Below are 12,426 nucleotides of genomic sequence, written 5' to 3'. Positions count from 1 at the left end.
ACAAACCTGATATTCTAAATTAAAGCATTCATTTTGAGGCATACTTTCACGTATGACTCCTTATCTGCATTAAACTTGCAACTATATCTTTATTTTTTCAGTTGTGTTTTCCGTGTTTTGCCTTTAGAGACCGAACCTGTTTTGGCGATAAATTTCCCCCATTGCTACCTACTTAATATTATTCCCAAAATCTTCTATATCCATATCTTTCTTCTTTTTATTAATAATATCAATCATATTCCCTGCTTCAAACACCAAAGGTGTCACATTCTTAAGTGTTTGTTCTTGATTCTCATTCATTTCTTCCTCCATTAACAATAGCTCTTTTGACTCATTTTGGGTATTTACACCCTGTTTTACTAGTTGTTGCACTTGTGCTTGCTTCTTATCGGTGCTATGGACTGCTATTTCTACTATTTGTTGTTCCATCTTATAGCTGTCCTTGTCCCCCTTATTATGCTCATTATTAATATCCTTGTAGGATTGTGCCTCTTCTTCTTGTATGGTGTCTGATTTTCCAAAACTCTTATTCACCCAATCCTTTGTGCTTTCCCTTTCCTTTATGTTGTTGTGGATTTGTTTCACTTCTGTCTTTTCATTATCTGAGATATAAAAAGCATTTGAAGTTTCTAATTCAGCTGACTTCTCATTCATCTCCCCCATTATATGACCATATTTGTCCTGTCTTTACTTGCATTTTCTTTGAATCCATTGATTCTTATTCCTGATAGCATCTGCACTCTTGTTTACTTTCTCTTCGTCATTACCCTCTTCATTGACCTTGTTATCTGCTTTTTTTTTTCCGCTGTAATTGATCAAACAGCTTTAGGTGAATATTCCAACAGGTTTCCTCATCATGTCCTTGCAAACAACATTCTTTGCAATACTTAGGTTTATGACCATACCGAATATTAATCCATTTGGACTTAATATCTCTAGTGATATTATCTTCTTCATTGATTTTAACTCTGTGAGGTATTTTAGCTACAAAATCTACCTCTATCTTCACTATTGCACAACTTGGCCTTGTATAATTCCTTGTGGCCATATCTACCACTAAATGTTTTCTTATTACAGATGCAATAGAAACAATGGCTTTCTTGGAAAAACATTATGTGGAAGATCTGGTAATGAGATCCATGACACTCTAATAGTTGTTTCAAAATCCGGTTCAAACCATGGGTCCCACTTGAGAGTCCTCAGTTGCCCATATATGTGTTTGGCCATAATATAATGCTCAGTAGTTGATAATAATTGTACATAGTCGTCTAGTTGATACAAATGAATATGGATATGTGTTGTATCTAGTACTCCTGTTGTACGATCTCCCTTAATCCCGCTTTGCTTTGGGATTTCTTTCCTAAGTACATTAACATCAGGCTTGCAATAGGATAACATATCCATGATTGCATGTTGTAAGTTTTCTTAAATTATCAAGCTTTTTACGTCTGAAGACTTCCACGTAATAGATAATTCCCCATGCAGCATAACGATAGGTTTAAGAAAAACCTTCATATTCTCATTCATGCAAGGTTTTTCCTTACTCTCCCATTCATTAATTTGTTTCTGAGGTTCCTCCGGTGGGTTAATCCCATCGAAAGTAGTAGCCATAGTAGTCGGAATATTAGTTAACAAGGAAGGTTATTCTGCGTCGTGTTTATATAGAAGATAATACAATGCATTCACAAGTACTTTTTCAGAACAACCTCACACTTCCCCTACTTTATCAATATTACATGGTTTCCACAACCCTAGCTAAGTGTTTTAGCCACTAATTCTTGTGAAACAATCAATCTAGTTAATGATGAAAGCCATTAAACAATATCAGAAGAATTCTGAAACTGAATTATCAACCAAAATCAATACAAAAGCAATCCTAAGATCAAACTTGAATCTTGGAATCTAATTATAAATTGTAAGTGTTAAGGGTGTGTAACCTAACTACAAAATGTCAAAAGGGTATGTAAGTGCCCAAGGAGACCTTAAAATCAAATCACAAAAGGAAATTTTTTTTAAGGATAGTAGCCATTTACTGAGACCGCATACGAACCCTATGTGGCATATACGGACCGTATGTGGACATAGGTAAGTGCCGAACTTTTGCACACATCCTATAGCTCTCTGGACTTTCAATCTCTGCACATACTTGGGTCTCATATGGATGGTATGTACCATATACGGAAAATATATGGACATCGGTATGTACAGATTCTTCTTTTTTCTTCTCCCGATCCTCTAGACTTCAATTTTTGCAACATTCTTTGATTACCGATGCCCAACAAGTTGCACATATGCCCAAAATTCCCTCGGTAAGTAGTAAAAACTTCAATTTTTATGTTTTTCTTCAGCTAATTACCCAATATCTAATTTCCTACAAAATATACCCAAAACAAAGTATATCACACAAAATGACCTAAGAAACTTGCATATTATCATAGTTTATAGAGTCAAAAGTGTTATAAATCCATAGCACATCACTGTTTAATAGACTATTTGCTCGCATTGAATCCATCAAATTAGAGACCAACTCCTTCAATAATGAGCTTTCCTTATCAATCTAGAATTAGTAGTCTAGCTTTCACAAAAATGTTGAAAGGTCCTACGAGTAATTCTTTCATGATATTTTCATGTCCGCAAATCCAAGTGTCATGATGGAACTCGTCGCAGTGAACCTTGACTAGTATTCCTATCAGCCAAACTGATACACAAAAGGGGAAAAAAAATAAAGTACCTCTAAGGTAAGGCTTTAAGAATGAGTTCGAACTATTTAAGTATAACAAATGTGGAAAAAATCTAATAAACAATGTATCTATAGCTCCAAAACCATGTATAAACAGTACAAGAACGTATTTAGTATGACTCAAATTCAAAAGAAATTAATAAGAAATCCAATAGATACAAATTTGTATTTGGAAACTAGTAAAGACATAGTATAATGATAAAGAAAGATTATAGAAGACAATAAGGCACCTGAAAGGAAACCACTACCTTGAAAGCTTCAACAATCGCTTAAATCAAACAACATGGGGCACACCCAAACCTGAATCTACATAATAGGGGAACAATAGGAGTGAGTATGGGTCACTTGTACTTAGAAAGTATCATAGTTCGACTGAGCAACGTAGATAATAAAACATTCAAAATATAGACTAAGGGCATGCCACTTCTAATCAGAAAATATTCCACATGGTACCCCACACCCCTTGCACTAAAAGTTCTAATATACGTATCTCATATATTGAAAAAACACAACAAAGTAGAGCAAGAGCATTCATCATATGAAATAAAAGTAGGGACAAAGAAGGACAATGTACATTCAATATCATTGAGCACAGGTATAATAAGATAGAGAAATTAGATAGGTATTACGTACGAGTAGAAGTACAGTCATATCACAACCATAATTCAATAAACATAATAAGAATAATAATGATGAAAATGATGATAATGATAATGAGGGAAAAGTATGAGGTTGTCGTATAACGTCTGTATACTCCTATGTAGGCAAGCCTCCCGATGTAGGACCCATGAAGGGTTCATCAACCCATATACTACCCCAAATACACCTTTGGAGGCAAGCATCACGAATCGGGACACATGAAGGATTCGTAAACCCTTATAAAACAATTATCCATGACTCTTCTTTTGCATAACCTTCAGAGAAGGTCTATAAGATCCAATATCTAATACTAATATCAGTGAGTCTTTTCCGGCACCTCCCTCGAAGAAGGTCTAAAATTTGATGTTCCCAGTATTTCCAGAGTCTCTAAAATTCCAGTATTAGAAGTTTTTCCAGATCACATACTTTACATATGACACAAATCAAGTACATTTTAAAACAACAAGAATATATATAAAGCATACAACAAATAAGTTAAATTATATGTGTTATGCCATAAGGATGATGAAGCAATGTTAACAACCAACAAAAAAGTATATTTCCACAACCAACCAATATCCCAATTACGTGAGAAAATTATCCACCTGCTATTTCAACCATTCATAACTCTAACATGATTCATATGCCAATAAAGAATGAATAATACACAATACAACAATGATTCACTAATAAAGATTCCAATAGCATATTTCCCAAATTCACATGTATTATAGGCTATTAACATAACATAGGGCACCACACAGTCACATATATCACGTAATATGTCAAAACCAACAATGGAATAACATATAGGCCCCTGCATAAGAAAAACACATTAAGATAGAAAATTATATGATTAGTTCCCATCCCCTTAACATGCATTTTGTATAAAAATTAACTGCCCAACTTAGTCTTAAAAAGTTAAGCCATAACCAACCTCGATATTGGAAACAGTCTACAATACTTCACACCACGACCTTACTTCTCATGAAGGATCCCAAAATAAACTAAAACCAAGAAATATAGAATCTACGCATCAAAACAAGGCCAGTAATACCCATTTTGCCTATGTTTGGATTGTGATCAAAATGTACCCCCAAAATGGATTTTTGAAAAAAAAGTGCAAATCGTAACATTATTTTAAAAATATTTTCCCATACCTTTATAAATCTGCCACTGAAAACTCAAGCCAAATCTAGTTAAAAGAGAGGTTCAAATCGGATAAAAACAATTTTAAACTTTACCAGGTAAAACCTTTGAAATCTGTTTTAAAATGAATAATCGAATTTTTTTTGAATGTTTAATTGAGGAAACACTAGTAATTACAGGATTAGGAACATTACTCAAATGAAAAAGAGTGAAATTGGACTTTAAAATAAGGACCTAAGATTTTGGAGGTTTTGAGTAATAAATCAAGAAATTCAACTAAGAAAAGGTAAATTCTTCACTTAAATCCATAAGAGAATTGAGAAATGGATGTTAATCTAGCTTCCCAAGAACCTACAAGCTTCACTTTTAATCTTTCACACAATTTTATGATTTTTAGGTTTCAAGAATTTGTGAGAAATGGACAATTCGTGACCTAAAGGGTCATTTTATATCAAATACCATGTTCTTAGATGCTGTAATTGTAACATGCATGCTGCAATCACACTATGTAGTGCTAGAACCAGATGAAATAATTACTATAAGAAGTATTGCAACTGCACTCTCCTCTGCACATTATGTACGATTATTACCTACACCAGAGTACAACTGAAAGCTAAAATTTGGAAATTTTCCAAGTTTTTGCTAAGGCCTCGAGATCTATTTGGACTTCAATACACCTAAACAAACTAGGTCAACACAATAAATTTGATGTTCCAAAGCTGTTGCTATAGTCTGTTCAATCGTTCGTCATACAAATCAAAACATAAGCACATAAGTCCATAATGAGTCTCTTTAACCCTCCAAAAGCCACATGATCACACAAATGATACCAAACTGCATTAAGAACTATGCCAATCACCCCCATAACTCAAGAATATCATAATGCAATTATAGGGAGGGGTAAAGTAGGCAAATTACACAAAAACACACATTTCATTAACATTCAAGTTGTTAAATCCTCCACCACTAAAAATCTAGTTCGTCCGAAAACTAAGGCAAAGACATATGTGAATCAACAAGGATTTAGGGATAAAAACTATGCATATTAGATTCGACCTCCTAAGTAGCCTCATCTATAGGTCGATGTCGCCACTGAACCTTAACCACAGGGATAACTCTAGAACGCATCCATCTAAAACCCCTAGCCAGAATGAAGACTTGCTAATCAGCAAAAGACAACTATTCATCTAACTGAATCGACTCCCAATGAATGACATGAGACCCATAATGAATATAATGGTGAAGCAGAGTAACATGAAAAATTGAATGAATAACTTATAAATCTGGGGGCAAGGCCAACTCATAAGCCACATCACAAAGGGACTAAAGAATCTCAAATGGACCAATATACCTGGGGCTGAGCTTACCCCTTTTGCTAAACCTTACCACACCCTTCATGGGTGAAAATCGCAGAAAAACAAGGTGACCAACTCCAAATCTCAAATCACAAAGGCTATGGTTTGGATAACACTTCTTACTACTCTAAGGCACTCAAATTCTATCCTGAATGGCCAAAACTCTATCCAAAGACTCATGAAGTAAGTTCATATCTAAAGGTCTAACATCTGAAACATCAAACCAATCCACTTGGACAACAGTAATTCCTACCATATAATTCTTTAAAGGAGCCATATTAATACCGGAACGGTAGATAATATTATAAGCAAACTCTTCTAAAGAGAAATGCTGCTTCCAATTGCCCCCAAAATCCATCACACTTGCTCGGAGCTTATCCTCAACAACCTGGATAGTCTGTTCTGACTGACCATCAGTTTCGGGTGAAATGTCATTCTAAGATCAACCTGAGAGCCCAAATCATCCTAAAAAGTAATCAAAAAGTGAGATGTTAACACCGAACTATAATTTGAGATAATAGATAGAGCTGCACAATTTAAACGTACATTCTCACGAATGTTGATGCGGGCCAACCTTTTAGCACTGAAGGAAACCTAGATTGAAATAAAATGAGAAGACTTGGTCAATCGATCAATCATGACCCCAAACACTATATGATCCTTGAAAAATGTAAGGCAATCTGATAACAAAATCCATAGTAATCCATTTCCATTTAAACTCAGGAATGGGTAGTTGCTGATAAAATCAAAAAAGTCCTTGAATGCTCAGAATTCACCTTCTATGAAATAGGGAAACAAGCTAGAAAATTTGCTACATCCTTCCTCATACCACCCACCAGTAATGCTATGTCAATCGCAATACATCATAGTCAGTCTTGGATGGATAGATTCTCATCAACAAATCTGCCTCCTCCAAAATTAATCTAATCTAATCACCTACTCATCACACACAAAATCGGCCTCTAATCTACAAAACACTACCCGACTCAAATGACACTTCCTTAGACTCGCTACTCAGCACCATATTTGGAATCAATATAGACCCTGCATCATCAAATTAATGAGCTTGAATCTATATCCATCAAAGATGACGTAGCCTCCACGAATGATAAAACATACCCAGGTGCCAAAATATCAAGACTAACTATTTGGTTATCTAAGGACTGAAGGCCTCTCTTAGGTCAAAAGATACATCAAGCAACCCATGCTAGTCGACTTCTAGATCAAGGCATCCACAACCAAATTACCCATCCTCGGTTGATGGGAAATAGTCAAGTCATTATCCTTGACCAACTCCAGACAACGACGATGACTTATATTAAGACACCATTGTGTGTAGAAGTATTGAAGGATATGATGATTTGATAAAATCTCACAATAGACTCCATTGAAGTACCGCCTCCTTGAATTTAAAGAAAAAATAGTCGTGTACAATCTAAATCATGGGTAGGGTAATTCCTTTCATATGGCTTCAACTGAGGAGAGGCATTGGCAATCAACTTACCCTCCTTCATTATCATAACACCCAAACCAACACTCGAAGTATTACAAAAGATGGTGAAACACATGCCCTACTTAGGCAAAGTCAAGATAGGAGCTGAAGTCAACAAATCCTTGAGCTTTTGAAAGCTTGCATGACAAGCACCAGATCACTGAAAGGAAATCTTATTTATAAGTCATCTTGGTCAATGGAGCTCTAATAGATGAAAAACCCTCAACAAAATGCCAATAATCACCTTTCATACCAATAATATTATGAATCTCGAAAAGCGAAGTAGGTCTAACCCAATCACAAACTGCTGAAATATTGGCTGGATACACCATAATACCCTCCTTAGTAACCACATGTCCTACGAAATAAAAAGACTCCAACCAAGAACTCACACTTGGAAACTTAGCATACAACTTCTTATCCCTCAATCTTTAAAGCACAATATGCAAAAAAAAATTATGCTCAACCTCACTCATGGAATAAACCAAGAGTGATACCCTATAATGATATAGTAGATCAGATAAATCCTTTATCCAACAACTCCTACAACTAATCCTTCAATTTCTTCAACTCGATTGGGACCATTTTATAAGGAGGAATAGATATGTGTTTGGTGTCTAACTCAATATTAATAAGCTCATGGACAATACAGTCAGAATCAAAGGAATGAGGTGAAGCCACGCTAATATCATAAATATAAACCAAATAAGATACAATCCCCTCTAAAAAATTCTAAATGGCTAAACACAGGATATAATCCTCCTAGGTCCCAAATGAAGCACACCCTTCCAGGCTATCATTGGCATAAGGAGTGAAGCTAACATCACTGTCTTAGTAAAACAAACTAAGACTGCACGATAAGTGTCCAACTAATACATACCCAAAATAACATTGTAATCAACCTTATCTAACATAAATATATCAACCCAAGTCTCACAGCTCAAGACAGTAACAACACCAGATTGGTACACCCGATTCACCACTAAAGAATGACTTACTAGGGAAGATACAAATATGGTCAAGGAAAAAGACTCACTAATAAAATCAAAATCTGAAAAAAAAATATGCAGACACATAGGAGAAATTCAATCCAGGATCAAATAAAATAGATACAAATTTGAAACAAATAAGGATAATAATTATGATCACAAAATTAGAAGCCTTCATGTCTTTCCTAGTGGGTATAACATAACACTAACCATGAAAACCAACTAGTTGAGTATCCCAACAACTACCACTATGAGTTACACTACCGCTGCCTCTCATATTTCTAGTAAAATTCTACCTCTCATAGTTGAACTAAGGGTAGCTCGAATCACATGATGGGGATAGTCCTTGGCCACATAGACAAACTCATAACACAAAAGAGAACCTCTAAACTTGAACTGGTGATGTACCCTCTTAGCGCAACTCTGGGATTCTTGAGGGATAGGTCAATGCATCCTTGCTTAACCGCCTATAGTATAAAAAAATGCCTCTAATGCTACAACCTGCATCGTGGTTCACTAATAAGAGGGAAACATAAAAAGCGTAGCTGGAAGGTGCCCCACCCATGGAGGCAACATAGGTGAAGGCTTAACTCCTAATCTCGAAACACCATACTCAAACACTGGCATTCAAGGAGAAAAAGTTTTCAGGGTCGGGGAAGTACCAAGAATAGAAGTAGGTATAACTGGAGGACCCACATTCATGACTTGAGGGACACCACAACCAGACTCTTGCATAGGCAGAGGTACAAGACTTGGAGCTGTGGGAATACCAATTAAACATAAAAGAGCACCCTTCAAATGTATCATAATTAAATTGACAATCCCTCTAAGACTGATATGGAATAATTCTAAGGAATCAAAGTTGAACATACCCCAATATGCTTAACACGAGGCATAGAGGTTGGATCTTTAACACTCCTCCTAGAGGGGGTTTATCTATGAGGCCATCTACTCCATTGAGTTCGTCCTTGACTCGAGGCGCGCCCTATAGGTGAAGGCTCCACGTCTTTGATTCTGGACCTAGTTGACACCATCTATAAAAAATTGCAGAACATAACTCAGAACATACGGTATATATGATATTCGCATGATAAGAAATAAAATGAGGGAATTTTCCTTACGACATCCTAATGACTCTAAAAACAGGTATGGATGTGTATATATGTATCTGTGAGACTCTATTAGGCATCCATTCTTACACTATTAAGACTAATGAAACCTAGCACTGATACCACTTTGTCAAGACCCAAAATGCTAGGGTAACAATAGCAATTGTAATGGCGAACCTTAACGACTAAACCTATCGCCCAAATTGTTTCAAAAAGGGGAAAATGATAGAAATACCCCTAATGTAAGGCTCTTAGAACAAAGTTGAACCATATAAATACAACAAATACAGAAAGAATATAATAAACAATGTAGTAATAAGTCACAAAACATAGTGTCAACAACATAAAAATTTATCTAATACAACTCGAATTCAAAAGGAATACATATGATATAAAATAGACATAACTTTATCTCCAGAAACTATTAAAGACATAGTCTAATGATAGAAAACGACAGTGAAAGACATCCAGATGCCTGAAAATCAACCACTACCATAAAAGCTTTAACAATCCCATGAATCAAGCAGAATGGGGTGCAACTGAAACTGAATCTACATAAAAAGAGTACAACAAGAGTGAATATAGTCCATTTGTACTCAGTAGGTATCATAAGCTGACTGAGATACTTATGTAGTAAAACATACCAAAAACATACCACTTGCACTAATAGTTCTAATATACATATCTAATAATGTACAACAACACAACCAAGTAGAGCACTAGTAAACATTACATCACATACATATAGGAACAAGGAAGGACAATATGCATTCAAGATCATTAAGCACAAGTATAAGAAGTTAAAACAATAATTTAGTTATTAAGATAAAGAAAAAATACAATCACATCACAACCATAATAAAATATACACAATAAGAATGCTAATGATGATAATGATAATGATGATGAAAATAATGACAATGATAATGAGCCTGAAGCCTGCGGTTGTCACACAACCTCCGTATATACCTAAAGAGATAAGCCTCTCAGTGTAGGACCTAAGAAGGGTTTTTCCACCCATATACTATGTCGTATGCATCTAGAGAGGAAACTCTCTTGACATAGGACCTATGGAGGTTTAATCAACCTGTGTAAAACCAATATCCATGACTCTTTTTTGGCAAAAGCTTCTAAGAAGATCCATAAAATCCAATATCCAATGCCAATCTCCATCACTCCCCTCCAAAATCTTCCTCGGAGAAGGTCTATAAAATTTGATGTTCCCAGTATTTTAAGAGTCTCTAATATATCTAGTATTTCTAGTATTTCTAGTGTTTCTAAAGCACATCATAACATGAGACACAAATAAAGTACACATTTAACAGGATCAAGAATAAATATAAAGTATACAACAAACAAGTTAAATTATGTGTATGATGCTAAAAGGATTATGACGTAATCTTCACAACCAATAGAAACGTGTATTTCCAGAACCAACCAATACACCAATTACGTGAGCAAATTATCTACGCGTTATTTCAAACCACTAATAAATTGCTACATATTTCATATATCAATAAAATATGAATAATAAACAATAAACCAATGGTACCCTAATAGGCATTCCAACAACACAATACCAATATTATCATGTATTTTAGGCTATAACCATTATATAAAATCCCACACAGTCACACATATCATGAAATAGCTCAAAAGCAAGAATTGAATTACATATAGGCCCCCACACAGCAATAATACAGTAAGATAGAAAATTTGATTATTAGTTCCCATAAGCTTAATATGCATTTTGAATACAAATTAACTGCCAAACCAAGTTCGAAAGAGTTAAGCCATAAACTAACTCAATGTCGAAATTGGTCCACAACATATACTATTACCTAACATCTCACGAATGATCTCAAAATCAACTAAAACCAAGAAATATAGAATCTACATTTCAAAACAAGGACAACAATACCTATTTTGCTTAATTTTGGTTCAGGGTCAAAATGAACCTCCAAAATGGGTTTTCAAAAAAGGGCAGAATCATAAGTTTATTTCAAAAATGTGTTTCCAAAATTCTTAGGAATCTACAGTTGATAACCCAAGTCAAAGCATGTTCAAAACAAGGTTTAAATTGAATAAAAACCATTCTTAAATTTTACCAGGTAAAAGCTTTGAAATTCATTTTAAAATCAAGAATCAAAGTTATTTTGATGGTTAAATTGAGGGGACACTAGTAATTTTAGGATTAGGAACATTGTTCAAATGACAAAAAGTGAATTGGAGTTTAAAATCAAGCCATAAGGGTTTTTAAGGTTTTGAGTAACAAAATAAAAAATTCTTCGAAGAAAAGGGTAAATTCTTATCTTAAATCCATAAGAGAATTGAGAAATGGATATTAATATAGCTTCCCAAGCACCCACAAGCTTCACTTTTAAAATTTCACACTATTTTATGGTTTTTAGCTATTAGGAATAAGTGAGAAATGGCCAATTCATGATCTGAGGGGTCAATTTATACTCATATTAGATTCTCATATGTTAAAATCGCAGCCTACAAGTTGTAATCAAATTATCTGGTGCTTCAATTAGATGACGCAATCTACACAAGAAGTTGTGTGATTAGACTATCCTTTGTACATCATGTGTGATTGCAACCCACACAAGATGACAACTTAAAGCTAAAACTTTGATATTTTGCATGTTTTTTCTCCTCAGGATTCCTTTGGACTCTGATACATGCAAAATAACTTTGTCAGAACACTACATTAGATGTTTTGGATCTACTGGCATAGTCTATTCAGCATCAATTGCACGGTTCAAACGATAACCACATAAGTCCATAATGAGGCTCTCAAAGCGTCCAAAAATAATAATATTGCACGAATAGCACCAAATTGCATTAGGAACAACGCCAATAACCCCCACACCCTATAAATACCATAACACAACTACAAGGAGGGGTAAAATATTGAAATTAAATAAAAACACATATTTCACATATTTTA

This window comes from Capsicum annuum, chromosome 5, assembly GCF_002878395.1.
Source record: "Capsicum annuum cultivar UCD-10X-F1 chromosome 5, UCD10Xv1.1, whole genome shotgun sequence".
Lineage (NCBI taxonomy): Eukaryota > Viridiplantae > Streptophyta > Magnoliopsida > Solanales > Solanaceae > Capsicum > Capsicum annuum.
The sequence above is the reverse complement of the archived record's forward strand: the minus strand, read 5'-3'. Positions refer to the sequence as shown.